The following is a 16,921-nucleotide window of genomic DNA, read 5'->3' as shown; positions in this document are numbered from 1 at the left end:
TAAACTACATATCATCACTAACTTAGAGAAGAACATACCTTTATTAAGTTGATAGTTGATAATTTGGGAGAGAAATCATTGAAAAATTATATAGAAATAAAATTATGTAAAAAAAAGAGATGGGGAAGAATGTCGTTGGATATAGGAACGGATGTCGCCGGAGAGAGTGATAGATGGAGATGGAATGAGTTGTGATTTAGGAATTTAGGTTATGAGTTGCTGCTGTTGCATAGTTATATACCCAAAACATTTGTGTTGTGAAAATAAAACCTGTTGCGAAATTAAAATTCGTGTTGCGAATTCAAAAATCGAGTTGTGAATTTAAAATTCAATGTTGCGAATTTGTAAATCGCAACGCGAATTTGTAAATCACGTTGCAAATTTGACTTCTGTGTTGCGATTTACAGATTTCGTTGCGATTTACAGATTTGCGTTGCGATTTACAGATTCGCGTTGTGATTTACATATTTGCGTTGCGAATTTGAAAATCGCGCGAATTTGGAAAATCGCAACGCGAATTCGTAAAATCGCAATGCATTTACATATTCACATTGCGAATTTGGAAACTGAGTTGCGAAATTGGAGTTCGCGTTGCGAATTTGTTGGTCATTTTCGCAAATCCAAAAAAAGTTGGTTAAAATCGTATATTATAAGGCATTTTCGGTCACTGAAGTTATTTTCTCTTTTTTTTAACATTTTTTATATATAACGTATTTTTTATCTGATTTATTTATTTATTTTTATTTAATTAATTTTTATTCAATATTTCTTTTATTTTACCATCTAATGTATTTTTGATTTTTTTCAGTAGTAATTTCAATCGATCAAAGGTAATTATTCGAATCGAGTTTTTAAATTTTAATTTTAATTTTAATTTTTCGTAATTAAAGATAACCGACAAATTAATTGGTACTGAAAGAGCGGTTTAAGGATGTTAATCATTCCTTGACCGTAACCGACTCCCGAACCCGATACATTTCTGATAAAACGCAAATAAGGTAAGATGGTGTCCTATCTACCAAAATATCGTTTTAAAATGATCGGTGGCGACTCCAATACATTTCATTTAAGTTGAAGCCCAATTCCAGACCCATCCGAAAGACGGTTATGACAGCTTTGAAATGCGTTTTCTTATCAAAAGATGAGAGAAATGAAACAAGTTTACAAGAAGAAACAAAGTTGACAGCTTTAGCTTGTTGCCTAAACCGTTTGAGTAAAATATGTTCATGTTGAATACAACTATATGGTTCATCGTTTACCAAAAATGATGATTTCGAAAGCTATATAATCAAACAAACATCAAGCGACAATAGAGCCCTTCGAGGTATCCGAAAGACAGAAAGTGCCATAGTTCCAAAAAAAAATCTGGGAAATTTCTTTGATGTTTCCCCGATGTCTCACTCAAACGACAACACGAGTTTGACAGGTGACAGATCCTTGTTTGAATCATTTCGAGCTCTACGTAATTGCCCATGCATTCGTCGTGATGCCTTGACATGGTTGCTAATAAATACACTAATTTTCTGGCAATGCTAATAATATTATTACTAGATAGGATAATGGGATGGACTGTGTACTAGTCTAACTTCGAAGGTCTATTATCCTATAAATAAAGCCTTGATGTTGTGGGAAGAAAGTTGATATTTTTTAGAGTATTTTGTTTGTGGGATTTTATATGTTTCGAGTAAGATTTTGTTGATCACTTTATTGTTTATTTAGAGATTCGAGGGTTGAGATATTCACTTGCAATCGGTAAGATTGATTTAGAGAGTTTATTTTAAATATATTTCCTTTATTTTAAAATAGAGCCACTTCAAGGTTTTTTTACCTAATACCCTAGACGTCTAAATTAATTGTCTCAATAGGTTACTTAGGAATTTATTTTATAATATACGACAAATATTATAGTACAAGGTAAATTTGTCAATTCGCCTAATATATCGATGTGACAAGCTCACATAAAATAATTTTTTTAAATTAATAAATAATTTAAAGTTTAAAAAAAAAAAAAAACCTTGGATTCGTGACATCAATGTGACAAGATATCTTGTAATTTATAATAAAATAGCTATTGGTAATGGTAGTTCTGCGGTGCGGCGCCTAAAAAATGGTTAATATACGGCGTGACCGGTTAAACAAGTGACCGGTTAAAATTTAGACCGGTTATGTTATATTATTTAACCGGAAATATTATAAAGTACAATAACATACTAGGTAGCGCTTATATAATGTAATAGGTAGCGCTTATATTTACCTATTTTATAAGTAAACCGGTATATTTATACCGATAGCATTGCAAATTTACCTATTACATTATATTATATTGAAAGTGTCCATACTTTTTATAAAAAGGATCGATATTTCTTTTAAAGTTATGTAATTTATGTTTCAATTTTTTTAATAGTGTTTCATGTTTTCCACCTACAATATTAATTTAATAATTTCATTTGCACAAAAAATTATTTGATTGTTTTGATATTTTATAAAATATTATTTAGAATTTTTAATTTAATAATAATATATATCATAACGTAAAAAATAAATCATTAGACGCCTATAATTACTAAATTAATATCTTAAAACTCACTCAAAAGATAACCTTAAATTAATGTTTTCCACAGTAAGCATTGCAAATTTACCTATTACATTATATTGAAAGTGTCCATACTTTTTATAAAAAGGATCGATACTTCTTTTAAAGTTATGTAATTTATGTTTCAATTTTTTTAATAGTGTTTCATGTTTTCCACCTACAATATTAATTTAATAATTTCATTTGCACAAAAAATTATTTGATTGTTTTGATATTTTATAAAATAATATTTAGAATTTTTAATTAATAATAATATATATCGTAACGAAAAAAATAAATCATTAGACGCCTATAATTACTAAATTAATATCTTAAAACTCACTCAAAAGATAACCTTAAATTAATGTTTTCCACAGTGAAAAAAGTATGGACACTTTTATAAAAAGGATAGACACTTTACAATATAACCACTACCTATTACATTATATAAACGATACCTATTACATTATATAAGCGCTACCTATTACATCATATGTTTACCTATTATATTGAAAGTGTCCATACTTTTTATAAAAATGATCGATACTTTTTTTTAAAAGTTATGTAATTTATGTTTCAATTTTTTAACAGTGTTTCATGTTTTCCACCTACAATATTAATTTAATAATTTCATTTACACAAAAAATTATTTGATTGTTTTGATATTTTATAAAATATTATTTAGAATTTTTAATTTAATAATATATATCGTAACTTAAAAAATAAATCATTAGACGCCTATAATTACTAAATTAATATCTTAAAACTCACTCAAAGGATAACCTTAAGAACACTTGAAGAAGCAAGAGAACAACTATCCAAGCAATCAAAAACGAGAAAATCCCAACATGATAACAACTGAACATATCATATCAATGTTCAAACTCAAGTTGTAGATTTTGATTTCCTTTTGCTTGGCATCATATGAGATTTTGATTTTGATTTCCTTTTGCTTGGCACCATATGAGCTTTGGATTTTGATGAGCATCGGAAGTATTTCAGACTTATGATTTGGGTGGTACTCAACATATGATTTTAGTTGCTATTTGTTACATTTCTTGTATACCACCCAGATCATACGCCCGAAACGTTTCTGACGCTTTAAAGTTGACCAAAAAATAAAATGGTCGGGATTTCCCTCGCGTTTATACGTTGGAAAAAAAATAATGGAAATTAGGAATAATCAATGATAACATGCATATTGGCTTGGGCTAATATTTATAGTGGAGCCGAAATATATATTGAAATTCAAACTCAAATTGAAATTTAAATTCAAACTCCAATTACATATGAAATGAATTTGAAATGCAGTGTTAAATTGAACATGAAAATTGCATAATTGATTCATACTGTTCAAGTAACATGCTTTATGAACCATCAAGCTAAAAGACAATATTGATTGAGTTCAAAGCTGAGTTGTGAGTTGATGGAGTTGTCACACTTGTCACATGGTTGGAATAAAGTACTCACATGCGAGATAGATTGTTTTGTTATACATAACCCATCTCAACTGAATGAAAATATACATACAATATAATCAAACCAAAACATACTTACACAACAAATTTATATATAACAATGTTCAAATAATGTACCCACAAAAACGAAATTAATCCAATGAAAAAGAGTTATTTCTAACAAAGTCCGGAACATTATTTTTCCAAATAATGTACCCATAACAATGTTCAATTAATGTACCCACAACAATGTTTAATTGATTTGTTGTTTAATTTTCAATTTGAATTATTTGATTTAATAATTTCATTTGCACAAAAAATTATTTGATTATTTTGATATTTTATAAAATAATATTTAGAATTTTTAATTTAATAATAATATATATCGTAACGAAAAAAATAAATCATTAGACGCCTATAATTACTAAATTAATATCTTAAAACTCACTCAAAAGATAACCTTAAATTAATGTTTTCCACAGTGAAAAAAGTATGGACACTTTTATAAAAGGATAGACACTTTACAATATAACCACTACCTATTACATTATATAAACGATACCTATTACATTATATAAGGGCTACTATACATCATATGTTTACCTATTATATTGAAAGTGTCCATACTTTTTATAAAAAGGATCGATACTTTTTTTAAAAGTTATGTAATTTATGTTTCAATTTTTTAACAGTGTTTCATGTTTTCCACCTACAATATTAATTTAATAATTTCATTTACACAAAAATTATTTGATTGTTTTGATATTTTATAAAATATTATTTAGAATTTAAATTTAACAGCATTAACCAAAGATAATAATAAATATGTAATATATATGTTTATTGTTTTTAATTTAATAATAATATATACCGTAACGTAAAAAATAAATCATTAGACGCCTATAATTACTAAATTAATATCTTAAAACTCACTCAAAAGATGTATATACCTAAATATGTAGTTAACAAACATACCTAAATATGTAGTTATTGTACATACCTAAATTTAATGATAATATACTTGTAGTTATTGTACATACCTAAATATGTACTGCGAATTTAATGTTGTACCCACCCTTTAACTACCACTACCAATGCCACATCCTATTGAAAGCAGCACGACAGAAACATGTTCAAAATGAACCTTTGTTTACATCTCCATCAACTCCTGGAGCACTGAACTTGCACAACAAAATTTTTGCCATGGATAATACTGATGTAGACAATGTTAAGCCAACCGAGGAATGCCATGAAGTACATAATGTTGATGAATCTGACAGATTGGTTGGTCAGCTCTTCTGTTCACGTGATCAAGCTTGGCACTTTTACAAGGGATTCGCACGGGAACATGGGTTTAGTGCACGTAAGGGAACAACACGGCTTGACGTGGAAGGGAATGTGAAGACACAAGAATTTTGTTGTTCCAAAGAAGGGTTTCGAGTATCAAAAGTCAATACTGTTGATCGTCAACGTGCTCATACGCCAGTCACAAGAACAGGATGTAAGGCTAGAGTCGTAGTTACAGCAACAAATACAAACGATCAGTGGGTTATAAGTAAGTCTGATCAGAAACATAATCATGCATTGTGCACATCTGCTATGACACCATTTATGCGTTCTAATAGAGCTGTAAGTAAGGTTGATATCGATGAGGCAACAACATTGAAAGAGGTCGGTGTTGGCACGTCACAAGTAATGAACTATTTAACGCAGCAGGCAGGGGGCTATCATAATGTTGGATTTACACATAAAGACCTCTACAATGCACTTCAAAGAGGTAAAGCAAAGGAAATCGTCGATGGGGATGTGAATGCGCTTATTGCCTACTTTGATTATAAGAAACATGATGATCCCGGGTTTTTTATGACATACTCGGTAGACGAATCGGGGGTATTGTATAATCTTATTTGGTCGGATTCTACATCGAGATCGGATTACACATGCTTCGGTGATGTAATTGCGTTCGACACAACGTACAAAGATAATTTGTATGGTCGACCAATTATGCCTATTGTTGGTGTCAATCATCACCATAACACAATTGTGTTTGCCACTGCCATAATCGCTGACGAGACGTCTCAATCTTTCGAGTGGGTGCTACAGAATTTTTTAGAAGCCATGATGAATAAATCACCTATTTCTGTTGTAACCGATGGGGATAGGGCAATGCAGAGGGCTATCAAATCTGTTATCCCTTATGCTAAGCACAGATTATGTTCTTGGCATCTTTCTCGCAATGCACAAGCTAACATTGGTGACCCAAAGTTTACAGCAGCATTCTCAAAATGCATGGCTTCCTGGTGGACAACTAAGGAATTTGATATTCAATGGCGTTCGATTATTTCAGAATTCAACGTCCAAAAGCATCCATGGGTGATTGAGAAGGGAAATACACAAACACTTATGGGCACAAGCATATCTAACCGGTCATTTCTTTGCCAATATTCGCTCAACACAAAGGTGCGAGTCTATGAATGCTTCACTAGCTATTGCACTGAAACACAAGAAGACATATTTAGATGTTGTTCGTGCAATTGAAGATGGAATTAGTAGAATGCGTATGAACGAGTTGAAAGCGGATTACTTAAGTTCCCATACGAAGCCCTTCAAGATCACAAAACTGGTCGACCTTGAAAGCCATGCCGCTGCGATTTTTACCCGCGAATCTTTTCGTGCGTTCCAAGATGAACTTATACGGGAGACATTGTACCGGATTGAGGCAGAGATTAAGTCCTTATCAGATGAATGTCAATATTATATTTTTGTCAAAGTACGTAGAAAAAAATAGGAAATTTGAAATTAGTTTTGATTCTCGTACGAAAACTCTAATTTGCTCCTGCAAAAAATTCGAGACCGTTGGACTTCCGTGTCGCCATCAACTTCACATTTTGAAGCAATTGGACTACACATATTTGCCCGGGACTTTGATTCAAAGTAGGTGGACTAATGATGCGAAGGCTTCTGCACCCAGCTATGTTGATTTGAATGTGTCTCCAGAAGTGATGCAAATGGCAAGGTTCGCTGCTCTACGTTCAACGTCAAGTAGGTTATGCTACATTGCATCAAAGACAGACGAGTCTTTCAAAACCGCAAGAGATGAGATGAAAAAACTAATAGAAGAATTAGAAAACTCGTTTGGTTTGAATCATTCAGTCAACCAGAGCATTGTAGTAAACAATGTTCGTGACCCTCAACGAAAACAACGCAAGCGAAAAGAAGTGCCGAAGAACAAGGTCGAGAAGAAAATTAGGCGATGTGGGTACTGCAACGGTGAGGGGCATAACAAACTAACATGTCCTCAAGTCAAGCTCAGTTTGAGTACAAGCACACAGCCTACATCAACTGATTTTTTCGAAGACGGAATGGAATGACAACGATCTCCATATAATATATCGTAAGTATCAACATGACTCCTATTGTATGTACATATAAATATTTTGAATGAAGGAAGAAAAACCGCGTTACTTAAAATTACCGACACTTTTTTAAATGGTATCGACACATTTTTCTTCCAATCTGGACATAAAGTACCGACACAATATTATAAAGTGTCGATATAGGTTGTAGACCTATTCGCGCATAAAACCGGTATATTTATACCGGTTATATTACAAAATTATCTATTACATTATAATTATGGGTTCCGATGTGTAAATGTCGACACTTTTTTAAATCGTATCGACATATTTTTCTTCCAATATGGACATAAAGTACCGACACAATATTAAAAAGTATCGATATAGGTTGTAGACCTATTCGCGCATAAAACCGGTATATTTATACCGGTTATATTACAAAATTATCTATTACATTATAATTATGGGTTCCGATGTGTAAATGTCGACACTTTTTTAAATTGTATCGATACATTTTTCTTTCAATATGGACATAAAGTACCGACACAATATTAAAAAGTGTCGATATAGGTTGTAGACCTATTCGTGCATAAAACCGGTATATTTATACCGGTTATATTGTAAATTTACCTATTTTATTATAATATGTTGAAAGTGTTCATACTTTTTATAAAAAGGATCGATACTTTTTTTAAAGATATGTAATTTATGTTTCAATATTTTTTAAGTATGTTTCATGTTTTCCACCTACAATATTAATTTAATAATTTCATTTGCACAAAAAATTAGTTGATTGTTTTGATATTTTATAAAATAATATTAAGAATTTTTAATTTAATAATAATATATACCGTAACGTAAAAAATAAATCATTAGACGCCTATAATTACTAAATTAATATCTTAAAACTCACTCAAAAGATAACCTTAAATTAATGTTTTTCACAGTGGAAAAAGTATAGACACTTTTATAAAAAGGATAGATACTTTACAATATATTAAAAAAGTATAGACACTCAAATGTATATACACAATATAATCACACCAAAATATAAATACACAAGAATGTTCAAATAATGTACCGACAAACAAAATTAATCCGATAAAAAAGGGTTGTTTCTAACGAAGTCCGGAACATTAGAGGCCTTCAACAAATTTTCCAAATACTCTCGTATGTTTCCGCCTTTTTCTGAGGACATACATAAATAATTTCAATTATCAAACTAATGAGGTGCAATTTTACTAACAATAAATTAAATTCGCATAAGCATGAATAAATTTGTGTCATACCTAGAGCTTTGTCGTTCGAATGGGAAGCAGCGTCAAAGGTATGTGGACATATGTAATTGTATTTCTATATAAACACATAAGTTGTTAAAATAATCAATGTCTGAACACCTGTTCAACTGGAAAAACATATTGCATAAATGCAACTTACCGGATTATAAATCATTTTTTCCGCTGAATCATCGACCAAAAGTGTATTTAGCTCGTTAAAATCTGGACACGCGTTCCAAACATCATTGAGATCTTTACAGTAGGTAACAGAATCGTATGTTTTGCATTTTTTTTGATCCTGTTCACAAACAGTCGAACATAAATATGTAGGAATCATAGACAACGAAAAGTCAGCAAACTGTAATGACATTCATCTTACCCACACGAATAGAAAATGCTCGGAAAATACAGGTAGTTTCTCAAGTACACGGTCGACGTTATGCCTGAGATTGTAATCAAGTTTGAATGTTAACATTCAAATGTATATTAACGATTTTGACTACAGTAATTCAATTGCCTCAAACATGTTCTAACCTCATCTTTGAAGACCAAAGGGCAACAACAAAATTGTCGACACAAAATTGCATAAATTCAAATAATCCTCTTCTGAGGACAACATCTACAACATGAAGAAAATGAGATTAAAGTTCTACGCTTATATGTTAAAATAATGGATACAAAAGAATAGAATTAAAACCTGCCGGCAGTCTTGGGATGTAGGCAAGGACACCATTGAGATCAAAATTAAAAGTTTTCTTGAAGGCGGCGTTGCAGACACGATATACTTGTTTGGATCATCATCTTCATCATCATCATCATCATCGTCATCATCTTCATCGCCAGCTTCATCGTCATCATCATCGTCATCTTCATCGTCAGCTTCATCTTCTGCGACCGCTTGGTTGTCCACATCTGTTAAAAGAAAATAAAATAAAGTTCAGAACGTGTAAATGTTAAGAAACATAGATAATGAATTACCTAACTCGTTTGATGTCGTTGACGTAATTCGTTACGCAACATGGAGACTTCACGTTGCAATGATGAAATATCGGATCGCATTCCACTCACAAGGGAATCAATATGCTCCCGAAAATTGACCATGTATTCCATCACGGTCTTAATTGTGACATCCTCTGCAACTGGAGCTTCTTCCATCATTGCGTCTCCACTTGGTTGCTCTTCTTTATGGCCAACGGGGTCCATTTCCTCCCTCTCTTGATCTAATCCGACCTCCTTGACATGCTTCCAACCGAGTTTTTCAACAAAATCATATCCCGCTTTTTTAATAAATACCATGTCAATCTTGCGGGTTAATCGAACAGGGGCGTCATGCGAAAAATCAACTTCCTTCTTCTTCAACAGATGGGTGATGACACATCCATATGGTAGTGTAGTTGAAATTGTTGCTCCTTTTGTGACCATATATACAATTGTATTAAATATGAGTTTTGCAATGTTTGGAGCCGTTTTGGATTTATACTTTGCTATCCACCAATAATCGCTGTCTCGAAGCGTTGAATGTTTTCCCCCACTAGGCCGGATATACCATGTGAGCATTTTGTGAAACACTCTCGACTCTACATCGAGGTGAATTGGGCTATTTCTAGTAACCCGTTTAATTGTAGACCAATCTACACCATTTTCATATGAATCCCCTGTATTCGCTACACCTAAACCCTCCGCAATAGTTTCTGGAGATATATATATATCCTTCCCCATGACATGTGTATTAATTCCTATTATATTAGTCTTATTAGGCTCGTTCTGTAAGGAAGCATTGTTGTAGAAGACTCTAACTAGGTTGGGATAATATATTGGTTCTACACCAAGGAATTCAAGCCAACCCCAAGATGTAAATATGGATTTAAAACTAAATGCATATTTATCATCAAACAAGAAACCCAGGTCAATGACACGTTCAGGACGAATCTTCCTTACTTTAAAACTCGTCTGCCATCTTTGTTTCTCCATGTCGGATCTAAAGTTCAGAGTTTCGAAGGACCTGATTTCCTCAGAAGAATCGTTTGTTACAGAATGAGGTGGTTGAGAAGAACTGGGTTGAGAAGAGCTTTGAGAAAGACCTCGCTTCTGACGCTGACGTTTTGGAGCCATTTTGGTTGGATGCTACCCCTATTACAATGGAACACAAACACATTCAGGATAAAAACTCCAATATAGAAATCAATCAAACCCATAAAATATCGATAAATTTACCTGAATATCTGATCGTCACTTATGATAACGGTAGAAGAAAGAGGAAGATCTGCCTGCTTGCCTTTATGTTTAGGGTTTCTCGATTAAGAGTACTATATATCGTAAACGGTGGAAAACACTTGATATTTAAATTAGTATCGACACAAACTATATTAGTGTCGACACATTATTTAGACATATTCTCTCATAAAACCGGTATAATTGTACCGGTTAGATTGAAAAATTACATATTACATTATACTTTTGGGTTCGATGATTTTGGGATCGACACTTTTTATATATGGATCGACAGTTTATGGGTGCACCCTGTTTTCCATTCATTCTGGAAAAAAAATATCGACACAAACTATATTAGTGTCGACACATTATTTAGACATATTCTCTCATAAAATCGGTATAATTGTACCGGTTAGATTGAAAAATTACATATTACATTATATTTTTGGGTTCGATGATTTTGGGATCGACACTTTTATATATGGATCGACACTTTAAGGGTGCACCCTGTTTTCCATTCATTCTGGAAAAAAAATATCGACACAAACTATAATAGTGTCGACACATTATTTAGACATATTCTCTCATAAAACGGTATAATTGTACCGGTTAGATTGAAAAATTACATATTACATTATACTTTTGGGTTCGATGATTTTGGGATCGACACTTTTTATATATGGATCGACACTTTATGGGTGCACCCTGTTTTCCATTCATTCTGGAAAAAAAATATCGACACAAACTATATTAGTGTCGACACATTATTTAGACATATTCTCTCATAAAACCGGTATAATTGTACCGGTTAGATTGAAAAATTACATATTACATTATACTTTTGGGTTCGATGATTTTGGGATCGACACTTTTTATATATGGATCGACACTTTATGGGTGCACCCTGTTTTTCATTCATTCTGGAAAAAATATCGACACAAACTATATTAGTGTCGACACATTATTAGACATATTCTCTCATAAAACCGGTATAATTGTACCGGTTAGATTGAAAAATTACATATTACATTATACTTTTGGTTCGATGATTTTGGGATCGACACTTTTTATATATGGATCGACACTTTATGGGTGCACTCTGTTTTCCATTCATTCTGGAAAAAAATATCGACACAAACTATATTAGTGTCGACACATTATTTATACATATTCTCTCATAAAACCGGTATAATTGTACCGGTTAGATTGAAAAATTACATATTACATTATACTTTTGGGTTCGATGATTTTGGGATCGACATTTTTTATATATGGATCGACACTTTATGGGTGCACCCTGTTTTCCATTCATTCTGGAAAAAAAATATCGACACAAACTATATTAGTGTCGACACATTATTTAGACATATTCTCTCATAAAACCGGTATAATTGTACCGGTTAGATTGAAAAATTACATATTACATTATACTTTTGGGTTCGATGATTTTGGGATCGACACTTTTTATATATGGATCGACACTTTATGGGTGCACCCTGTTTTCCATTCATTCTGGAAAAAAAATATCGACACAAACTAGATTAGTGTCGACACATTATTTAGACATATTCTCTCATAAAACCGGTATAATTGTACTGGTTAGATTGAAAAATTACATATTACATTATACTTTTGGTTTTCGATGTTTTTGGGATTGACACTTTTTTATATATGGATCGACACTTTATGGGTGCACCCTGTTGGCCATATTATAAATTTGCCTTTTACTTCCAAGTATCAACATGACCCTTAATGTGTATAAGAAACATGTACAACAACATACTGCTAACTTTTCTCATCTCATTCATAATTATATTCACATACAAAAATATAAATCGTATACAAAATTATAAATCTTATACAAAATTAACCCTACATTTACATCATTGCATCCTTTTGTTATTCTTATGTAATATTGCAGCTTTTGTTATCTCCTGTCTTCGTTCATTTTGATTGTGGCTTACGAGATCGTTTAATACTCGCGATCGATCCCAGTCTCCAACAACCTATATTCAAATTGTCAGAACGTTAATTATTGTCAACTACAGCATTCAATCTACGACTTTTAACAATTTTACCACAAACGATTTTTTCTATCCACTTACAAAATCACCAGTTGCCCCTGTAGAACCGATCGATTCCATCCACATCATCACATACATGCCGCAATCATATCTGTTACAAAATTTGAAAACCACATATGTCAATTATGATGAATACTGCATAAATTAAGCTTTCTATTTGTGATAACATCTCATACCCATTCAATTGCTTATTCTTCTTATGCTCCACAAATTTGAAATTTTTCAAGGGATACTTTCCTAGAGATCCACAGGACTCAACCCAAATGCGTTTCTTATTATAAGAATCTAATATTTTAATCTGCATTAAATAGAAGAAGTTATGCACCAAAAAATTATGCATTATAATTTACATAACGTCCTTTCATAACAAACTAACATACATACCAATCTCTTAGCATCCTTCACTCTCTGTTTAGCTACTTCAGTTGTAAACATACTATCATATATTGTTACAACATGATCTACCATATCCAACACCAACAGATACCAATGTGAATTATGGTAGTTTATTGTGATCATGATCTGCAACAAATTTCACACCCAATTTGACAAAATTCAACATTCTATATCCGAAAACATCATTTGCAATTGGTATGGTGTCTTACCTTCTCACAGTCGGTGAATTTCACATAGTTATCCAATATGACACCCCAGAAGGTAGAAATACTCTCAACACTTTCTTTGTTGTTGGCTTCCAACGCCTGTTGCTGTAATTACGCAACAAACATTATTAATTTACCGTCTATAACACTACTTTTCAATATTTATTAATTTAACTCACCACTAAGAGGTATGGAAGGTAGCCAATCCTCCGGAGTGACTTTTGAGAATCGTAGCATATGGTCCAGGCGAGCAAATCGATAACCTAACAAAATTAATTACACAATCAGAACATATTCAATAAGTTTTAACATTTTCTACTTTCTACTTACCACACCGCCAACCCATTCCGTAGGCTTCAACGTTGCAACGTCGTATACATAGCGAATTGATTTCCATTGAGATTACAGAATATCTGTATGAATCATTAGGATTAATATGTTGTCATGAAAATTTAAATATCACTCACAAAACAATATATTTCACTTACCCCGATTCTAACTCGCTATTCCATAAATAATCACAAATTGCAGCTTCGATGTCATCAATTCCGCTTGGAATATCCGCTTTTTCAACCTACAATTTTGCATACAAATTTTTGTCACAACAACATAATAAAAATCAAATTAAGTATTCTTTTATTAAACTTACCTTCTGCTTCTTCTTCTGGGGTGCAGGACATTCCGAATCCAAAACTGCTGCTATAACACTCTCCGGTGTATAAATGACATCGACTTCCTTCCTCCTCATTTCTTCCATCTCTTCTTCTTCCTCCTCCCTCTTTTCTTCTTCATATTTTTTCAGTTCATCGTACTTTTTTTCTACATAGCTCTTCATCTCTTTTATTTCACCCTTCAATTGAGCTCCTTCATCCGAGTATTTATCAACCACCCCTTCACCCCGTAAGTTCACTCCTCAAATCCACAACCTCCTTCACCACTCCCTCAAATTTTTCTCCCGTCACCATCTTAATATCACCCCTTAACACCCCAACTTCTTTCACCACTTCACCCCTCAACACCTCTACTTCTTTCACCACTCCATCTATTTTTCCTTCCACTACCCCCTTATGCCTCTCGAGTGTATCTTCGACTCTCTCGAGTTTCTCTACGACTTGATCAAGTTTCTCTTTGACTCTTGATTGTTTTTGCATGATTTCAAATTGGATTTTTTTGATATCAGCCAATTCAGACATCAAAATGTCGAAGTTACTCTGTTTTGCTTCACCGTCGTCCCACTCACCGTCATCCCCCAATACAACCATCCCTCCTTTCTTCTCCTCTGCCTCCACTGCCTCCTCTACATCCTTGCCAATAACCTTCAAAATTAAATTACAATATTAAGACATTGATTATATTCTTAATATTATTTAATTACATTTATTACCATTTCTTGCTTCTTCCCTCTATCCAACTTCAACTTCACCATCACTCTAACCACCTCTTCCTTCCCCATGCACGGATGCGTGCCACTCCGGTTCTTTCATAAGCCGGCACTGCCTCACAGCCCGACCAAAAATCAAACAGTGCAACTTGCATTTATAATAAAATTTATATTTTTATATAAAAACACAAAAAAGTGATTCAACTCATTTACCTCTAAGATTGCTATGCACCCTTTGAGGTATCTCTGGCTGCCCTTTTTAAAGGTGATTATTGATTCAATCAATCTCGAATGGATATATTCAACCCAATTGAATTCACCCTTCAAGCCTTCATCGCAAATGAGCTTCATATATTCCTTGTTCGTTGACGTATCACCCGTTGGACAAAGAAATATCCCGACAAGGTACAATAGAACTCGGGCCTTCAGCTCATCCCCCCAGTAAGATCCACTTTTGATATCCTCTTCAACTTCAGCATATGTCACCTTATGATTCAAACCATATTTGGAGGCAAGTGCTTTCCAGTTCTTACTCCTACAAACTTCTATAACACTTTTGCCTTTGTTTTATACCCCCAATACGGCTGCAGCAGTCGATACCCCCAGAGGGAATGAATAATCACCATACTTAGCCATACATTGACTGACGTCAAATTGTGCCATCAAGGATCGACACAATTCCCTCCGAATAGGTCGATCCCTTACTCCGATCAACGATCCAAAACCTATTTCTCCCAGCACATTCAACTGACCCTTCTCCTTAAGGTGTTTAATTAATAAATTCACCCTTTTAATACTGCATCTTGTCGACACTTCCTACATTTTTTAACAATATATAATGTTATAGTTCTTATATATTTTGTATCAACGTATTTACAAGTTTAATGAATACCTTATTTTCATGTGCTTTCCTCCGTTCTTTGTATTCTTTACTATCATTCCTTGACTGTGTGATGTAAGGTTCCTTTTCAGCATCACTCATTGAATTCCATTTGGACCTCACATCTTTTTTCACCTAATATTAAACATAAACGTTTCTTAATCAATACATTAACACTAAATACTAATACTACTCAATGTCAATTTCATTTTACATACCGAACCGCTCTGTGTGCCATCTCCCTTCATCCTTTTGCATTCGGCCATACTGTTAACATTTAAAATTTGTAATCAATTTAAAGTTTATCGATACTTTAATCCAATTACCATTTCAACAATAATAACAAAAAGACATTGATACTTACTAGAAGTACATATATCCACCCTTTGGTTGCTTTCGAGTCCCGGCCTCAATTTCAAAGTCATCTGCTCCACCAACAATTTTCCAACCCATTGACTCCATTTTTCCTTCATATATCAGTTTACGCAAATCAAATTATTTTGTTACACACACTTTTAGGTTTAGCGAAATTATTTTGAATATTTTAAAAAATTTGACCGTTGAAACTCGTCATGATAGAATTTAACTTTTTAAAAATGATTTTAAAATGGTTTAATAAAAAATAATTTATTAAAAAAATAATAAAAGTTATTACAAACTAATACAATGCATAATAAAATTTATTTATATTTTTTTAATTCTTGGCAGTGTCGAGGAGTGATTGAATGATAATGGCATGGGACTCTTCTATTACGTCTTAGTCGTTCGCCTTAATCGTCTTCATATTCGTTTGCTTCTTCAACAGGAAGTGTACTAAACATCACTCCACTTCCAGATCCACCTTCGAAATACGGTGATGGAGTACTTAAGATATTTGATGCCATCATTGTCGTCACTGACTCAAATTGACCACCGAAATCAGTATCTTGTTGTTGACCATATATAATATGATCTCATTCACCCACATGTTCTGTCGAAAATACTTGAGTGTTTTGCATTGTATCATATGAACCTCCAACTCAATTTGATTGCCTTTCTATTAAAGCATGATATGGAGGATAAAAAACGTAATTTGTATAAGATGTAAATTACTCGACAGAA

This window comes from Hibiscus syriacus, unplaced genomic scaffold (assembly GCF_006381635.1).
Source record: "Hibiscus syriacus cultivar Baekdansim isolate YM2019G1 unplaced genomic scaffold, ASM638163v2 tig00110160_pilon, whole genome shotgun sequence".
Classification (NCBI taxonomy): Eukaryota; Viridiplantae; Streptophyta; class Magnoliopsida; order Malvales; family Malvaceae; genus Hibiscus; species Hibiscus syriacus.
The sequence above is the reverse complement of the archived record's forward strand: the minus strand, read 5'-3'. Positions refer to the sequence as shown.